Consider the following 18,206-nt stretch of genomic DNA (forward strand, 5'->3'; position numbering starts at 1 on the left):
ATCAGGTTTTCATCAGGCAGGGCTCTGCATTTAGAATGTTCCTAAGGCGAGTAGGCATTTTTGTTCCAACTTCTTGCCCACCCATGACATACATTGTAGAAACAAAATCAGGAGAATCTTCCCCTTCAAACAATGGAGAGGACTTGGGCGGCTGAGACAGGAGGATCGCAGGTTCAAGGACAGTCTCCCGGACTTAGCAAGACTCTCAGTGGCCTATAGTGAGAACCTGTTTTAAAACAAAAAAATAGAAAAAGAGCTGAGGGAATAGCTCAGAGGTAGAATGCTTCCGGGTTCAATCTTCAGCACCACAATAAAACAAAACAAAATAACAAAAACAAAAGCAATGGGGAAGGACAAGAGATGTAAGGAGGTTCTATGAAAGATGTGCTAAAGCTTGACTTTGAATTTTACTTCTTTGAGACAAGGAAGTTGTGTTTTATGGGTGTCATTATACCATTTGGAATATGGGATGTGGAATTTGGAATATGCTGCTGAAGGGAGAAGATTAAGACAAGATGGCAGAGGCAAGAGGTGTAGGATATACACGGCAGGCTCTCTTCACCATAGCAGGTTGACATTCAGGGTCCAGATAACACTTGAGGGTAGGGGATAGTTCTGCACATTATAGAATATCTAACAACACTTTTGCCCTCTACCTGGTAGATATCCGTAGCATCTTTCCTCCCAGTTATGACAACTGGAAAATGTCCACAGACACTGCTGAATGTCCCCTGGAGGAAAATGGTCCTCAGGTGAGAACTGCTGCTGTCCAGCCTGCATCAGGCTGGTGGGACTGACCACTTAGTACTTGCATTAACCACTCCCCTGGGTGATTTTCCTCTAATAATTAGTCTTTATTTGGCCTATCTTTTTTTGGGGGGGTACTGGGGATAGAACCCAGGGGCATTCTACCTCCAAGCTGCCCTCACAGCCTTTTTTAAATTTTTATTTCAAAAAAGGGCCTCACTAAGTTGTTGAGGGTTTTGCTGAGTTTTTGAGGTTGTCCTTGGTCTGTGTTTAATCACGAGGGCCTGGTAGGCCTCTCTGCTTCCTCCTATGTCCAAAGGCTTGAGTCGGTGCCTGGGGTCGGCCTCTGGAGCACTGTGAGGGTAAAACCAGGTCTTGGCTAAATGCATTGAATCTTGGTAAATGTATTGAATGTCAGTGTGCATGCTGGGTCTGCTGTGGTAACTTGGACCAAAACCATGAGGTCTCTATGGTAAAGGGCTGTTGATCCTGTGGTTCTGTGTTCACTGCTTTGATTATGAAAAACAGAGGACAAAGCAGAGTCGATCCTATCATCAAAACAAGGCTTATCTTTTTTGCAGTAGCTACACATTCTCTTCCTTCTCTCTTTCTTTTACCAAGAGACCTGATAGTTACAATGGCCCAGTTTCTCTGATCACATTCCCATCACTGTCCCTTTAGGTGTTTTGTGTCCTTCTCCATGTCCATGGGCCCACAGCAGCCATGAGCTCTGGGTGTTGGGTTAGGCTGTGAATTGTTCGCTATGGGAAGCCTTGTCTTCTCTGTCTCACCCCTGTGCTATTTGCCGCCAAGATCCACAGTGCTTCAGTGAGCCCTCTTGGGTCATGGGTGTGCTAGGTTCTGTGGATAATTGGCAACTGGAATAGGTTAGGTCTGGAGGCCTTTAGACTTTGTGTCTTTCTACAGTCACAGAAGAGCTGTGACCTGCAGGGTAATCCTTGGAGCAGTTGAACAGAAACCCTCTCACAAGAGCTTTTGAATAAATGAAGTTGCTCTGAATGGCCCTGTTGTTGGAAGTGACTGCACTTGTGAAACGCATTGGCTGTCAGGGGCCTGGGCTCAGGACAGGTGTCTGAGAAGCACCTACTGCGTCAGATGTTTCAGGGCTGTGCACCTGGTCTCTGGAGCCTGGGTGGCTGGTCTCCCACATTCATTGTGGGTAAACAGACACAGACACACACATACATACCTTGCATGTGTATAAGATGCTTGCCTGTGGTGGTTTCACTTCCTGTGCGGAAGTGGAGGAAGGCTGCTCAGTTTATGGCAGCCTGAAAGCAGAGAAAGGAAGGGAGGGAGGGAAGGAGGGAGGGAAGGAGGGAGGGAGAGGGAGAGGGAGAGGGAGAGGGAGAGGGAGGGGGGGGGAGAGAGAGAGAGAGAGAGAGAGAGAGAGAGAGAGAGATTCTCAAGACCATGACTCCAGTGACCCAACTCCTCCAGCCATGTAATACCTGCCTGTAGTTACCACCCAGTAAATTCATCCAAATTATTAATTTGCTAATGCATTAATCCACTGATACAAGTTAGATTCAATTATTTCAATTACTTCACCTCTGAGTTTGCTGCATGAGACTTGGGGACATCCAAACTGTAACACCTGCCCTTCATGTGGCCGGCTCCATCTCTGTAAAGAGCATGACTGTGGACCACTCTGCTCAAGTTCCACACCAGGAATGGCTTCTTCCTTCCCTCCTCACATCCATTCTATAGGCAAGACTGCGTGTTTCTGTCTTCAGAATTCAAGTGTCTCACCTCTCTCCCTCCTCACTGCTAGCCCACATCACCTGGTTCACCATCACCTCTCTACTCAACTGATGTGAAACATTTCTTTTTCCTTTTTATTTTTTTTTATTTTTGTGGTACTGAGGATTGAACCCAGGGACATTCTTCCTATGAGCTCCACCCCTAGCTCTATTTTTAAATTTTTTATTCTTTATTTTGAAACAGGGTCTCACTAAGTTGCGGAGGGCCTCACTAAGTAGCTGAGGCTAGCCAAGAATCTGCAATCCTCCTGTCTCAGCCTCCCGAATGCTGGGATTACAAGCATGTGCCACCACACCCAGTTGATGCAAAACATTTCTAACCCATCTTCTGTTGTCCACCCTCTCTTCAATGTCTGTCTCTCCTCACCCCCACCGGAATGGGAATTGAACTCAGGAGCCCACTACCACTGAACTATATCCCCAGCACTTTTTATTTTATTTTATTTTATTTTATTTCATTTTATTTTATTTTATTTTTTTGGTGGTACTGGGGCTCCTGGAAACCCTTCTACCTCCAGGCTACATTCACAGACCTATTTTTATATTTTTATTTGGAAACAGGGTCTCTTAAACTAGCGAGGCTGGCTTAGAACCTGCGCAATCCTCCTGTCTCCGCCTCCCAAGCGCAGGGATTACAAGCGTGCGCCACCATGCCCAGCCTTTATTTTATTTTGGACAGGGTCTCCCTAAGTAGCTGAGGCTGGCCTCTAACTCATAACCCTGCCTAGGCCTCCCTTAGTCTATTTTTTGACACAGCAGCAACAATGGTCTTAAAACTAAGTTTGTGATGAGAACATTCTGTATCTTAGTTGGGTATAAAACTTTGAGGTACAAGATTAGCACACTTAGCTGGGCATTGTAGCTCAGGCCTATAATCCTAGTGCATGAGAGGCTGAGAAAGGAGGATGGCAGGTTCAAGGTCAACCTGGACAACTTAGTGAGGCCCTGTTTTAAAACAAAAAAAAAAAGAAAAAAGGAAAGGGCTGGCTGAGTATGTAGCCCAGTGGTAGAATGTTCCTGGGTTCACTCTCTAGCACCACACACAAGGTCAAGCCAGAGGGAGATAGATAGCACATGAGGGACAGAAATCCCAGGTGCCTGGGACTACAGGTCTGCTGGAACTTGGCCTCTTGATGTCATCGCAGGTAGAGGTGGGACTTCAGTGCCTGTGCTTTTCTTTAACCATGTTATTTCATGTGTCAAATGTCTTGTTACCATTTTAAGTCTCCCTCCAGGGGTCGCGCCTTTTATGATGCTGCTGTGCAGGTTACTTTAGTGACTATTCTACACACTAATATGCCTCTTACCACCTGGAATTTGTTCTTATCATCTGGGGAAGTCTCTAATATAATTATTTTCAAAATAGAGCAGACTCTGCTTTATCTGACTTGAGCAGGCCTATCTGCTGGCCACAGAGTCTCAGAAGCTGACTGGCCTTCCCAGTCCCCCCACTGCTGGTGTGTTATCTCATTCCCATAGCCTTGAAGACTATGGTATGGCTATTATCCTCATAACAGCTAATGTGGCTGTCTTATTTCCCCTGAAAGATGTTCATCCCTTAGTAGTGGGGTCTCGTTTTCCAGGAGGAATCCTATTTTAGGACCAACTTATACATTTGATATTGACTACATAATACTGTTATATGTATAAGTGTTACATAGATAACCAATGTCATGAGTATTATACTCAAAGAGAGAAATAATCCTTTTCATTCTTGTTTTTAGTTTTGTTTTTGTTTTTGTGGCACTGGCAATTGAACTCCCAGAGGAGGTTCTGTTTCCGAGCTATAGCCCAAGCCTTATCTAATTATATTAATTTTGGGTGTGTATGTGGTAGTGGGGATAGAACCCAGAGGCATTCTAACTCTGAGATACACCCCCAGCCCTAGTTTATTCTTTTATTTTGAAACAAGTTCTCACTAAGTTGTGGAGGGCCTCACTAAATTGCTGAGGCTAGCCTTGAACCTGCAGTCTTCCTGTCTCAGTTTTCCAAGTACTGAGATTAAGTACTTTCTTCAATTAGATTTCCTCCTATTACCCATTTCTTCCTAGTTTTTGCATATTAGGGAAAGCATCTGATTTTTTATTTTCTGTGATATTTCTCTGTGTATGCCGCATTGTAAGTTCCGATCCCATTCTTGAAGGCCCTGGCACTGGCCTGGCCACCCAGCAGACTCTGATCCCAGACTCTCTGGCTCCAGCTACAGCCTCACAGCACAGCAGGCACTGATCCTAGCCTTGCTGGCTCCAGCACCGGCCTTGCCTCATGGCAGGCTCCGATCCCGGCCTCGTTTGCCCAGGCACTGGCCTCCCCCCTCGGCAGGCTACGATCCCGACCTCACTGGCCCTGGCACCAGCCTCACCCCTCAGCATGCTCCGATCCTGGCCTCTGAGGCCCCAGCACCGGCCTTGCCTCACAGCAGGTTCCTATCGCGGTAAGGCCTATTTTTTATTCTTTATTTTGAAACAGGGTCCCACTAAGTTGAGAAGGGGCTCACTATGTAGTTGAGTCTGGCCTTGAACCTGTGATCCTCCTGTCTCAGCCTCTCAAGTACTAGGATTATAAACATGCGCCACTACACACAGAAACAGAAACCTTTCTCTTCTAAGTTGTTCTTGTCAGATATTTTGGTCACAGCAGCGCAAAGCTAACACAATAGGTGTTTGGGGTAGGAAGAGAGAAGTGGAAAACTCCATTCTAGACATGTTAATTTTTAAATACCCATGAAAGGTGCAAGAGGAGATGTCAAATAGATAGTACCCAGCCAAAGATACAAATCTGCAAGGCAGCCACATAAAAAGGAGATATATATAGATCAGCAGCAAAGACTGAGATTACCCAGGAAATTGAGGTAACAAGAAAAAGAGAAATTAATCCAGGATAGAAGCAAGACCAAAAAAAAAAAAAATTCTAAGATTTATAACCAGATAATAGAGGAGCCAACAAAGGAAATCAAGGGTAGAGAAATCTAAGCAAAGGAAAAGGTGGTGTGGTGGGGGACGGGGGTGGGGGGAGAACATGGTCTAGCCTGGCGTGAAGGTTTAGACGATGATGCTGGGGGTGGCACCAGCCTCTTGTAACCCACAGTGGTCCTGGGAAATTTCCATGACAGCTGACTCAGTTGCTGAGTACCACCTCCTAAGACCTCACCATCCTCTGGATTCCAAAAGGGTTCTGGTGGCCCTGGTTCTGCTTGACAAGTACTGGGATCTGGCCCAGGCCAGAGGGAATCACAGGTTTCTCTTCATCATGGGCTGCTGTTGCCCCTCATAGGTCCTGGGCTGGACTTCCAGGCCAAGGAGCTGGGTGTCTCTTAGTCAGAGGCCGTTTTTCCCATGGGAAATATAAAAAGGACCAAAACAGGCTGGCTTCTCCCCAGCGCAGCACCTTTGACTGGTCTGATATTATTATTATTAAATATTTGAGGCATTGTCACTAGGTATTTATACCCAGGCATATTCCCTAGGCTTTGAGAAGAGAGAAAAGGCTCCATAGGGATGAGGTCTACTAGAGGCAAGATGTCCTTCCCAAGGCTGAGATAATAAGGAGGAGGAGGAGGCCACAGGGGAAGCAGGGGGTTGGAGTCAGACACAGACAGACAGACAGACAGACAGACAGACAGATGTGGCTGCCCATCCCAGTTCTGCTGGTCACCAGCTGCAGCACCTCAGGCAAGTCACTGGCTGCCTGCCCAGATACTCAGTGTCCCCCAAGTGAATGAAGAACCTCCTTCCCCACCCGAGCCCCTGAGCCAAGGAGGCGAGGTCCCATCCGTGAGACACCTGGAAGAAAGGAGACACGCAGTGAATGGCATCTTGCAAAGCCACTCACTTGAGTCACCCACAACTAAGTCCGTGGGCTAATAGCCTGGCCAGGCACTGAGCTAGATGCTGGGTGGCATCGCGTAGCACGGCTTCTCAAACAATTCAAGTTCCAGTCCCAGCTTTACCACTCACTAGCTGTAGAAATGTAACTTCTCCGAGTCCTGCTGTCCTCACATGTCAAGTCAGGGAGAATAATGTCTATTTTAAGGACTTATTGTAAGACTCATGTAATCCAGGTAAAGTGCCTGGCACAGTACCTGACACATACGTGAAATCTCAAAGATGGCAGCGATACAATGAATATGATCATGCCAAAACATTGAAGGCGGGAGATACTCAGGTCCATTTTAAAGCTAGAGATGCAAATGGCTTTACTTATAGCACTAAAGCCATCCTTAAGCCAACTTCATCTGCATTGAATAAAACACGAGGAGGCATTTCTCCTTATAATGCACATCGATCCTCCCATTGCTCCCTGAATATATTTATAATAAATATATTATATGTTATATATAATATATTACACAATATATATTTGGTATTTGGTACTGGGAATTGAGCCCAGGGGCATTCTACCTCAAAGCTACAGCCCCAGCCCTATTTTTTATTTTTTATTTTGAAACAGGGTCTCATTAATTGCAGAGGTCCTCACTAAGTAAATAGCTGAGGCTGACCGCAAACCTGTGACTCTCCTGTCTCAGCCTCCCAAAAACTGGGATTATAAGCGTGCATGTGCCACCTCACCTGGCTACTCCCTAAATATTTAAAGTAAGAGAGATTTTCATTTGCTCTAAAGAGGAATGTGGTAAAATACTAGAAAGGACGGGGCATGGTGATGCATGGCTGTAATGCCAATACTTGGGAGGCTGAGACAGAATTGCAGGTTCAAGACCAGCCTCAGCAACTTAGAGAGACTCTCAGCAACCTAGGGAGACTGTGTTTAAAAGAAGGGGGGCGGCCAGACCCCTGGAGAAACCGGACCCAGTAAGACGCTGGGTTCTGGGCGGGGGTCGCGGGCTGGGCACGCCAGATGGGGCCCGGGTCGCGGGACTCTGGGCCCCAGGCCGAACTGCGCGTAGCACGCCAGACCCCTGGAGAAACCAGGCCCAGTAAGACGCTGGGTTCTGGGCGGGGGTCGCGGGCTGGGCACGCCAGATGGGGCCCGGGTCGCGGGACTCTGGGCCCCAGGCCGAACTGCGAGTAGCACGCCACACCCCTGGAGAAACCAGGCCCAGTAAGACGCTGGGTTCTGGGCAGGGGTCGCGCGCGGCGCACAAAAGCTGGGGCCCGGGTCGTGGGACCCTGGGCCCAGGGCCGAACTGCGAGTAGCACGCCAGACCCCTGGAGAAACCGGACCCAGTAAGACGCTGGGTTCTGGGCGGGGGTCGCGGGCTGGGCACGCCAGATGGGGCCCGGGTCGCGGGACTCTGGGCCCCAGGCAGAACTGCGAGTAGCACGCCACACCCCTGGAGAAACCAGACCCAGTAAGACGCTGGGTTCTGGGCAGGGGTCGCGCGCGGCGCACAAAAGCCGGGGCCCGGGTAGTGGGACCCTGGGCCCAGGGCCGAACTGCGCGTAGCACGCCAGACCCCTGGAGAAACCAGGCCCAGTAAGACGCTGGGTTCTGGGCGGGGGTCGCGGGCGGGGCACGCCAGATGGGGCCCGGGTCGCGGGACTCTGGGCCCCAGGCAGAACTGCGAGTAGCACGCCAGACCCCTGGAGAAACCAGGCCCAGTAAGATGCTGGGTTCTGGGCAGGGGTCGCGCGCTGGGCACGCCAGCTGGGTCCCGGGTCGCGGGACTCTGGGCCCCGGGTCGCGGGACTCTGGGCCCCGGGCCGAACTGCGAGTAGCACGCCAGACCCCTGGAGAAACCAGGCCCAGTAAGATGCTGGGTTCTGGGCAGGGGTCGCGCGCGGGGCACGCCAGCTGGGTCCCGGGTCGCGGGACTCTGGGCCCCGGGTCGCGGGACTCTGGGCCCCGGGCCGAACTGCGAGTAGCACGCCAGACCCCTGGAGAAACCAGGCCCAGTAAGATGCTGGGTTCTGGGCAGGGGTCGCGCGCGGGGCACGCCAGCTGGGTCCCGGGTCGCGGGACTCTGGGCCCCGGGTCGCGGGACTCTGGGCCCCGGGTCGCGGGACTCTGGGCCCCGGGCCGAACTGCGAGTAGCACGCCAGACCCCTGGAGAAACCGGGCCCAGAACAGAAAAAGATAAAGAAAAATATCGGAGAGGTGGTAAGAAAGCCGTTATGGATGCCAGGACACTGGAGATGCAGACAAAACTTATCTAAATGCACTGGAACTTATGGAAAAATTCGCCGTGAAAGAGGACTGCTATTTCTCTATATTGTTAAGAATCTCAGACATCACATATAAGGAGAGAGTTTAGCGGAGACCAAGGAGAAACGCGGTGTTGAAAGAGTTCTCCGTGATGGTGGTGGAGACTTGTATTCAGGAGAAGCAGAAACCGGATCTTACCAACTTTATTTTTTTGGAGAAATTACACCAAATGTCGAATGCTACCATCACGCATGCTTAGGAACACTGGACAACATTCAGAGTGGAAAAAGAGCCTGGGAAGGATTTGAAATGGTGGAGGCAGTGGCAATGCCAGTGGCCAATATTCGGGGGAGGCAGAGATCTGATTCATTACAACTGGAACCTTTGAAATAATAACCACAGAGACAGTGATCGGAACCTGCTGAGGGGTTAGGCGGGCGCCGGGGCCAGTGGCCGACATCGGAGCTTGCTGTGAGGCAAGGCCACTACTGAGGCCTCCGTGGCCGGGATTGGAACCTGCAGAGGGGTTAGACCGATGCTGGGGCCAGCGAGGCCGGCATTGGAGCCTGCCATGATGCAAGGCTTGTGCTAGGACCTCCGAGGTCGGGTCCGGAACTTGCTGAGGGGTTAGGCCAGTTCTGGGGTCAGCGAGGCCGGCATCGGAGCCTGCCGTGAGGCAAGGCCAGTGTTGGGGCCCCCGAGGACGGGACTGGAGCCTGCTGAGGGGTTAGGCCGGTGCTGGGGCCAGCGAGGCTGGCATCAGAGCCTGCCATGAGGCAAGGCCGGTACTTGGGCCTCCGAGGCCAGGATAAGAGCCTGCCGAGGGGTTAGGCCGGTGCTGGGGCCGGTGAGGCCGGCATCGGAGCCTGCCTTGAGTCATGACCAGTGCTGGGGCCTCCGAAGCCAGGATCGGAGCCTGCCGAGGGCTTAGGCTGGTGCTGGGGCCAGCGAAGCCGGCATCGGAGCCTGCCTTGAGGCAAGGCCGGTACTGGGGCCTCGAGGCCAGGATAAGAGCCTGCCGAGGGGTTAGGCTGGTGCTGGGGCCAGCGAGGCCGGCATCGGAGCCTGCCGTGAGGCAAGGCCGGTACTGGGGCCTCCGAGGCCAGGATAAGAGCCTGCTGAGGGGTTAGGCCGGTGCTGGGGCCAGCGAGGCCGGCATCGGAGCCTGCCTTGAGGCATGACCAGTGCTGGGGCCACCGAGGCCGGGATCGGAGCTTGCCAAGGGGTTAGGCCGGTGCTGGGGCCAGCGAGGCCGGCATCGGAGCCTGCCGTGAGGCAAGGCCGGTACTGGGGCCTCCGAGGCCAGGATAAGAGCCTGCCGAGGGGTTAGGCCGGTGCTGGGGCCAGCGAGGCCGGCATCGGAGCCTGCCTTGAGGCATGACCAGTGCTGGGGCCTCCGAGGCCGGGATCGGAGCCTGCCGGGGGGTTAGGCCGGTGCTGGGGCCAGCGAGGCCGGCATCGGAGCCTGCCTTGATGCATGACCAGTGCTGGGGCCTCCAAATCTGGGATCGGAGCCTGCCAAGGGGTTAGGCCAGTGCTGGGGCCAGCGAAGCCGGCATCGGAGCCTGCCTTGAGGCAAGGCCGGTACTGGGGCCTCTGAGGCCGGGATCGGAGCCTGCCGAGGGGTTAGGCCGCTGCTGGGGCCAGTGAGGCCGGCATCGGAGCCTGCCGTGAGGCAAGGCCGGTACTGGGGCCTCCGAGGCCAGGATAAGAGCCTGCCGAGGGGTTAGGCTGGTGCTGGGGCCAGCGAGGCCGGCATCGGAGCCTGCCGTGAGGCAAGGCTGGTACTGGGGCCTCCGAGGCCAGGATAAGAGCCTGCTGAGGGGTTAGGCCGGTGCTGTGGCCAACGAGGCCGGCAGCGGAGCCTGCCGTGAGGCAAGGCCAGCATCGGAGCCTGCCGTGAGACATGGCCAGTGCTGGGGCCTCCTAACCCGGGAACGGAACCTGCCGAGGGGTTAGGCCGGTGCTGGGGCCAACGAGGCCGGCATTGGAGCCTGCCGTGAGGCTAGGCCGGTGCTGGGGCCTCCGAGGCCGGGATTGGAATCCTGCCACGGGGTTAGACCGGTGCAGGGGCCAATGGCCAGCATCGGAGCCTGGCGTGAGGCAAGTTCACTCCTGTGGCCTACAAGGTCGGGACCAAAGCCAGCTTAGGGGTTAGACCGGTTCAGGGGCCAGCGAGACCAGAACTGGGGCCTCCCATGAGGCAAGGCCGCTGCTTGAGCCAGCGAGGTCTGGATCAGTCCACTGAGTAGCCAGGCCACTACTGGGACCATCAAGAGTGGGATTGGTACTTGCAACACAGCATGCACAGAGAAATATTGCAGAAAATATAAATCAGACACTTCTCTTAATCAGCAATAACTAGGAGGAAAAGGGCAACAGGAAGAGGTTGAGCTATAGAAAGGGCCCTATAGTGAAGCAACTAATGTGACCAATCAGAGGGTATGTAATACTGGAGGACGGAGCCTTTTTAAAATGCAGGAGGTACATAAACAAATGTATCAAAGTAAATCATCAAAGAAGTGTGGGATGGAGGGAGGGGGAGGGGAGGGGATGGGGGCTGGAGGAGGGCTAATTGGATGATGTGTGCTTGTATATCCTCTCAAGTCTTGTACTCCAATGTGATTGATATATGACTACAATGCACCAATTTAAAAAATAAATTAATTAAAAAAATAAATAAATAAAAGAAGGGGGGCTGGGGGTGTAGCTTGAAGTTAGTATGCTCCTGGGTTTGATCCTCAGCCCCCCTCCCCCACTCTCCTGCCCCCCTCAATACTGGAATGGGCAAGAGGAAGGCTGTGTACCCTGCCTGTAGAGTGCTTTTGGTAAAAGTTTTTGAAGATTTGAAATGTCTTTGCCAATAGTATAATCCCCCTGCCCTCTGTGGCCCTGGTGCACACACCCTAATGATCTTGGGGCTGAGGGTCTCTATGCCCTTTGGTCTAGCGACCTTAACTGAGAGGAAATGCAAACTTGACTTGAATGTCCAGTGGGATCCTGGCTCAGCCTGCCCTGCTAGCTCTCAATTCTCTGGACTTTCCCCTCACCCTGCTTCCTGGTCCTGCCTCCTCACTTCTGCCAGCCCTAGTTATGAATGTTTGCTGGTTCTCACTCCCATAAGGTCTCTGTCCCCGCCCACAGCTTGGAGAAGGCCTATCTGTGTGTACACAAACCCTTCCCTGGCTGGCATCAATGTCCTTGGAAAACCACTCACACCAGTCCGTCAAAGGGTCCATGGACTCAGCATCAAATTGGGGATTTAAACTGTGACCCTTTAATTCATGCCAACTCTCCTTCTCTTTCCAATGCCGGTGGCTTCCCCTCTCTGAGGGTTTCACAGTGCTTAACCCTCTAGCTTCCTGGCGCTGCCACACACCAGGGGGCTTCCTGGTCTGGGTGTGGGTCTCCAGACCCTTACCCCCACTGCAGAATGACAAGGGCTGGTGGCAGTTTTATTTTTGTCCCCTGCACAAGGCTTACAGAGCACCTACTCAGTGCCAAGCCCTGTTCTGGATACTGGAGGTCAGCAGAGAGCAAGCAGTCAAGTCCCTGCCCTCACAGAGAAACAATAACTGGCTATTTAGTGCAGTGTCAGGTAGTGCTAAGTGCCCCTAACATCCGCATCAGGCCCCTCAGGCATGAATGATGGGAGGGGCCACAGGAGGGCTCCTCCAGGGACCTGACAGGGGGAGGCCCTTGAGTGAAGGGCACAGCCAAGCCCTGAAGGAGGGGCTGCTTCCCTGAGATGTGGGAGCTTTGCACGTTTGAGGAGTAGCCAGGAGGTTCCATTTCCCATGTCATCCTGTAAAGAGCACTTCCTTTTAGTTGTGAAAAAATATACATAAATACACTTTTTCGCTGGGCGTGTTGGCGCATGCTTGTAAGCTTGTAATCCCCGCACTTGGGAGGCAGAGAAAGGAGGATCACGTAGGTTCGAAGCCAGCCTCACTGGCTTAAGAGACAGTGTTACGAAATAAAAATATAAAAATAGGTCTGAGAGTGTAGCCTGGAGGTATAAGGTCATCCAGGAACCCCAGTACCACCAATAAATAAATAAATAACAATAAATAATAATAATAATAATAAATAATAATAAAAAAATAACAATAAATAAGATAAAAATAAAGTAAATACACTTTTTCTTTTTTTGTGGTACCGGGGATTGAACCCAGGGGCACTCTACCTCCAAGCTACACCTCCAGCCCTATTTTATTTTATTTTTTATTTTGAAACAGGGTCTCACTAGGTTGTTGAGAGTCTAAGTTGTTGAAGCTGGTCTTGAACCTGTGATTCTCTCGTCTCATCCTCCCAAGTACTGGGATTATAGGCATGTGCCACCATGCCTGACTCATTTAAACCATGTTTAAGTATGCAGTTCATTGGCAGGAAGACATTCAAGTCACGGTGTAAGCATTACCACAAACCACCTCTGGCACTTTTTTTTTTCCCCACTGAAACTTACTCATTAAACAATAACTCCCATTTCCCTATCCCCCGCCCCTAGCAAGCATCATTCCACTTTCTATGTGAGAAACCCTAAAAGTATTATCTCAAAACACCCTGTGGGCAGCAGGGTGTGGTGGTGCATGCCTATAATACCTGGGAGATTGAGACAGAAGGATTACAAGTTCAAGGCCAGCCTTTTTAACTTAATGAGGCCCTGTTTCAAAATAAGAAATAAAAAAAGACTGGGGGCTGCAGCTTAGTGGTAGATGGTCCCTGGGTTCCATTCTTAGTATTGCAAAACAAACAAACAAACAAACAAACAAATAAACAAACAAAACACATGTAGGCCTTGGGCTTTACCATTCCCATTCTACAAATGAGGGACCAGTCTTAGACCGCAGATAGTAAATGGGATGAAGGCTTCCAATCAGGCTTTCTGATCCAGGCATCTGTTCTCACCACCTTGCTGGAGGGCTTGAAGGGTGCCGCTCTGCTGAGAGTTTAGTGTGCATCATAGACAACGTAAGATGCTTTTGCACTGGGACAGGATGGGGTGTTGCACCCAACTGGTCCCGTCTGAATAGAAGGAGGGGGCTACTTCCCAGAGATGTGGATTCGGGGTGGTGGGGAAGGTAAGAGATCGACATCTGTCTGTGACATTCCTTTTCTACCCATGCCTCTGAGTATCTCACAGGAGGGACCCAGCTGCTCTGAGTGCACAGGCATGGTGTATCTATGGTACTTGGTGTCCAGTCAGCAAATGGCACTGGCTGTCATCACTTATGTATTACAAGCACATTAGACAGTACTGGGAGCTGCAAAAAGAATGACCCAGGAGCCACTCATGACACAGAGACAGCAGTGCACTGATATCAGAAAGAAAAAGCCAAGCAAAATGATATCAAGGTAAGGCTAGCAAGGTGTACTTCCCGCACAAAGTACAGTACCTGGCTCACACCCAGGATCACAGTAAGTGCACTTTGGAAGGTGGGGCGTGTATGGAGTTGGCACTGAGTGCCTCTGTCTGTTGCAGCTGAGGCCAAGACATCCTGCCCTGATCATATTCCCAGGTCGTTGGAAGATCTATCCGTTTCCTGGCTTGGTGGTCCTGGCTTTGGTGCAGGGAATGTCAAGTCCCTTTCCTTAGCTTGCTACGGAGAGCTGACAGAGCTGGGGGAGCTGCTTTACCCCTCCCAGCCTACTGGCCCCTTGCAAAAACAGTCACACTGACTTCTCAGGGTTGGTGAGGCAGGGGATCAAAAGACAAGGTGTGCCCGATGCCTAAGTAGCGTCTAGTGCATATGTAGGTGGTGCCCAGGACATGGCCACTCCTTGCCTGGGTGGAGCACAAGCTCCTGCCCGCTGGCCAGGAACCAAGCCCTTTCTTCCACACCACTGCAGCACCCTTTCCAATCTGCTGGTTTCTCCTCTGCAATCACTGGGCTCAGCTACAGATTTTGGGAACCTTAGTCCAGGGTTTGGTGTTTAGACTTAGAGATGAGAGACCATATGTAGGGGCATTTGAATTTTGGAAAGCGGAGCCGGGCGTGGTGGCGCACGCTTGTAATCCCCGCGCTTGGGAGGTGGAGACAGGAGGATCGCGCAGGTCTGAAGCCAGCCACACTGGCTTAAGAGACCCTGTTTCCAAAAATTAAAAAAGTATAAAATAGGTCTGGGAGTGAATTTTAGAAAGCGGTCTGACAACTATTTCTCTTATTCATTTTGGAGTAACCCCCCTGGGCTGCAGCCAAATCAGAAGGTGGGATACTGCTTGTGCCTCACCTGGCACCGTGGAAGAAGGAAGGTCCTTGGAAGGTGGAATGAAGGATAAAGTTGAAGAGAGGGCCAGAATCATTTGAGGACAGAGGTATTCAGCCCCTGGAGCCTGTCTTCCATCCCAGGCTGACTCTTTGGGCACTCCTACACTTTTATACCAGTCCCCCTTCCATGTGTGACAGTTTCTGGCGCTTGCAAGTAAGAACATTGATTTCAGATCCACCCAGACTGACTTCAAGGGGCACTGGGATGGCAGGAGTTGCTGTAACAATGGGAGACAGGTGGCTAGGAGTGGCACCTGATGCCTTACCACAACTCAGTCCTCCCAGCAGCTGGGTAGTGGGTGCTTGTTGGGGCATGAATACTGTTAGCTCCAGGCAGCAGCTGGGTTATTGGTCACTTATTTCTATAGTTTGTTTTTTCAGTGTTACATGTTCTTTTCCACTTGTGTTCTAAACTCAAGTTTATAACACTTCCTTTTACATCTCTTTGTACAACCATAGATGCCTAGACCTGGAAGAGGCCATGAACGAGCATGCGATTTAGCTTCATATCTTATTACTTTTTTTTTTGTGGTACTGAGGATCAAAACTGGGTGTATTCTAACTCTGAGCTACATCTAGCCTTTTTAATTTTTTAAAAGGCAGAAACAGCTCTTCTCTGAGAATCTCCTAGAAATGGAGACACTCACTGTCCAAATCACCTTTTCCAAAGTCTGCTGCTTTTCTAAAGGCACATTTCCTCAACATGGATGGTAATGCTCCGTAGCTGCAGAGGGCGATTGAATCATCCCTCAGTCTTTTCTTACCTGAGTGCCAATGTTGGGAAACTCGTCTGCTCATAGGACCATATGTATGAACCTATGTGCATGTGTTATGTGGGCAATGAGGATGGCTACAAGCAAGCCCGGGGGCAGCAGTGGCCCCTCTCCTATTCCAGGGAAATATGTGCTGCCTTTTGAGAGCTCTTATGAAATTTTCAAAGAAGCAGAAAGTCCAGAATTAAAAGTGGAATTCTTAGCTGGGTGTGGTGGCGCACACTTGTAATCTCAGCATTCGGGAGGCTGAGACTGGAAGATTGCTGTTCACAAACAACAGCCTCAGCTACTTAGCGTGGCCCTTTGCAACTCAGTGAGACTGTTTCAAAAATAAAGACTAAAATATAGGGCTGGGTGTGTTGCTCAGAGGTACAATATCCCTGGGTTCCATCCCCAGTACTGCAAAAAAAAAAAAAAAAAAAAGTGCAATTCTTGGTTTCTTGATTTTAAAAAACATTGACAACTAATTTGAGTTTTAAAGACCGCCAGCCATGCTGGGCGTGGTGGTGCACACTTGTAATCCCAGAGCTTGGGAGGCTGAGACAGTAGGATTGTACAGGTTCAAAGCCAGCTTCAGCTACTTAGTGAGGCTCTCAGCAACTTAGTGAGACCCTGTTTCCAAATAAAGTATAAAATAGGTCTGGGATTATAGCCCGGAGGTAGAAAGCCTCTGGGTTCCACCTCCAGTACCACCAAAAAAAAAAAAAAAAAAAAAAAAAAGGAACACCTGTGTGGACTGGATGTGGCCCAGAGAGCACCAGTTTGCAGAAGCTGCTCCCCAGTTTGCCTGGAACCTGATTTGCATCTGTCCTAGCCCTGTGCATGCTTTAGTCCACCTGCTCTTACTCTGGTTCTTCCTTAGGAGGGTAAAGGATGGGATCACCTAGAGCCCATATCCCCTTCTGGGCAGTGATCCTGATACCCTGGACACTGAAGTCCCTCCTCTATCAGTCTGCTTCCTGCCCTGAGGGGGCCTCCATCCTGCTACCATCCCCTAAAGGCAGCCTGCAGCACCGCGAGGGCATTATGCCTGAAGGATGGCCAAGGGTGACTGTTAGCCAATGGGGCTAGTCTTCCTTCTCAATGGGATGGGGTAAGTGTGTTACCAGGCGCAGGGTCGGAGATTTCCTATTTCCCTGGGCCAGGCACTCTTCAGGACCCTGCATGCTTTTTGCTATTTGACCCTTATATACCAGCTCTGAGGATGCTCCCGAGCCTGCCCCATTGAGCAGGGGAAGTAACTGAGGCCAAAGAAGTATAACGAGTCGCCCACATCTGGCGAGTGGCCTCCGTTCGCGGCGAGCCGCCTCGCTCAGTGACTGCACCGTGGAAACCGAGGGGCGCTCCCCGACCCCCATGGATGGCTTGGAGGGGTGGGCGCGGGCGGCAGCGCCCCAGCCTCCTCGGGGGCGAGAGGAGGTCGCTGGTGGCTGCCTCCCAGCTGCCCCGGCTCCCGCCGCCCCAACCCCCGGCCGCCTGGGGGCCTGGCGGGGACGGCGGCGCCTGGCAGCGGGGATTTGGATGCGCCGGCCGCGGGGCGGGCATCTGGGTCCCGCCGCCGCCCGCCGTCCCGGCATGCCCCGCTGCGGCCGCCGGGCAGCGAGGACCAGGCGGCGGGAGCGCGGAGGAGAGGAGAGGAGAGGAGAGGAGAGGTGGTGAGCGGCGGCGGGCGGCGGGGCGCGGCGGGGGAGGAGGCGGCAAAACCCTTTGTCCCCGGGCTCAAGTTGGCGAGAGAGTTGGGGCTGCGCGGGCTCGGGGCTCGGGCCGGCGGCCCCCTCCCGGCCTCGGTGGGCGCTGGGCGGAGGGCGCGGGGAGGAGTGGCCCTGCCTGGGGTCTCTTTCATTCTGGTGGGCTCGGAACCGAGTAGAGAAGGGAGAAGGGAAGGGTAAAACACCCGGAGAGAAAAAGAGGAAAACTCTCCGAAACTCAGAAAACTCACAGGGAAAGGAAAGCGCACCAAGAAACGCCGGCCCGAACCAATCCCAGAGATAAGTCAGATGAAAAGTCCGAGAAAGCAACGCTAGGCGCGCGGAGAAACACCCAGGCCACGCGGGGAGGAGGAAGCCCGGCGGGGCTCGGCGGCCTGGGGGCTGGGGGAGGGGAGGGGGAGGGGAGCCAGAGAGGAGGCCCCACCGAGCAAGGACCGAGGGCCAGCGGAGTCAACCATACAGAACGCAGGGCTGCACATCTGGAAAAACTGCACAGAGCCCGAGATTGACCCCTCCCTCATTCCTTTCCCTAAACCATCAGAGACAAAGCGGCGGTAGAGACATCTCCTCCTAGGAGGCCTCCTTGGCACCTAGGACAGCTAAGTCCCGCCTCGCCCCCTGGCAAACCTCTGCTCATTCTTTAAGACCCAGCTCGGGTATCACCATCGCTCTGAAAAAGGCTTTCCCAGAAAGAGCTTTGCAAATGCAGTTCTTTCCCCCCCAGTACTTCAGCACGTAGCTAGCATGTGAAGTCTGAATGGGTTTCCTACTTGTGTACCTTTCTTATCAGCAACTTAAGACTGGGATGTGTCTTCTTCTTTT

Source organism: Muscardinus avellanarius, assembly GCF_963383645.1.
Source record: "Muscardinus avellanarius genome assembly, chromosome: 16".
Classification (NCBI taxonomy): domain Eukaryota; kingdom Metazoa; phylum Chordata; class Mammalia; order Rodentia; family Gliridae; genus Muscardinus; species Muscardinus avellanarius.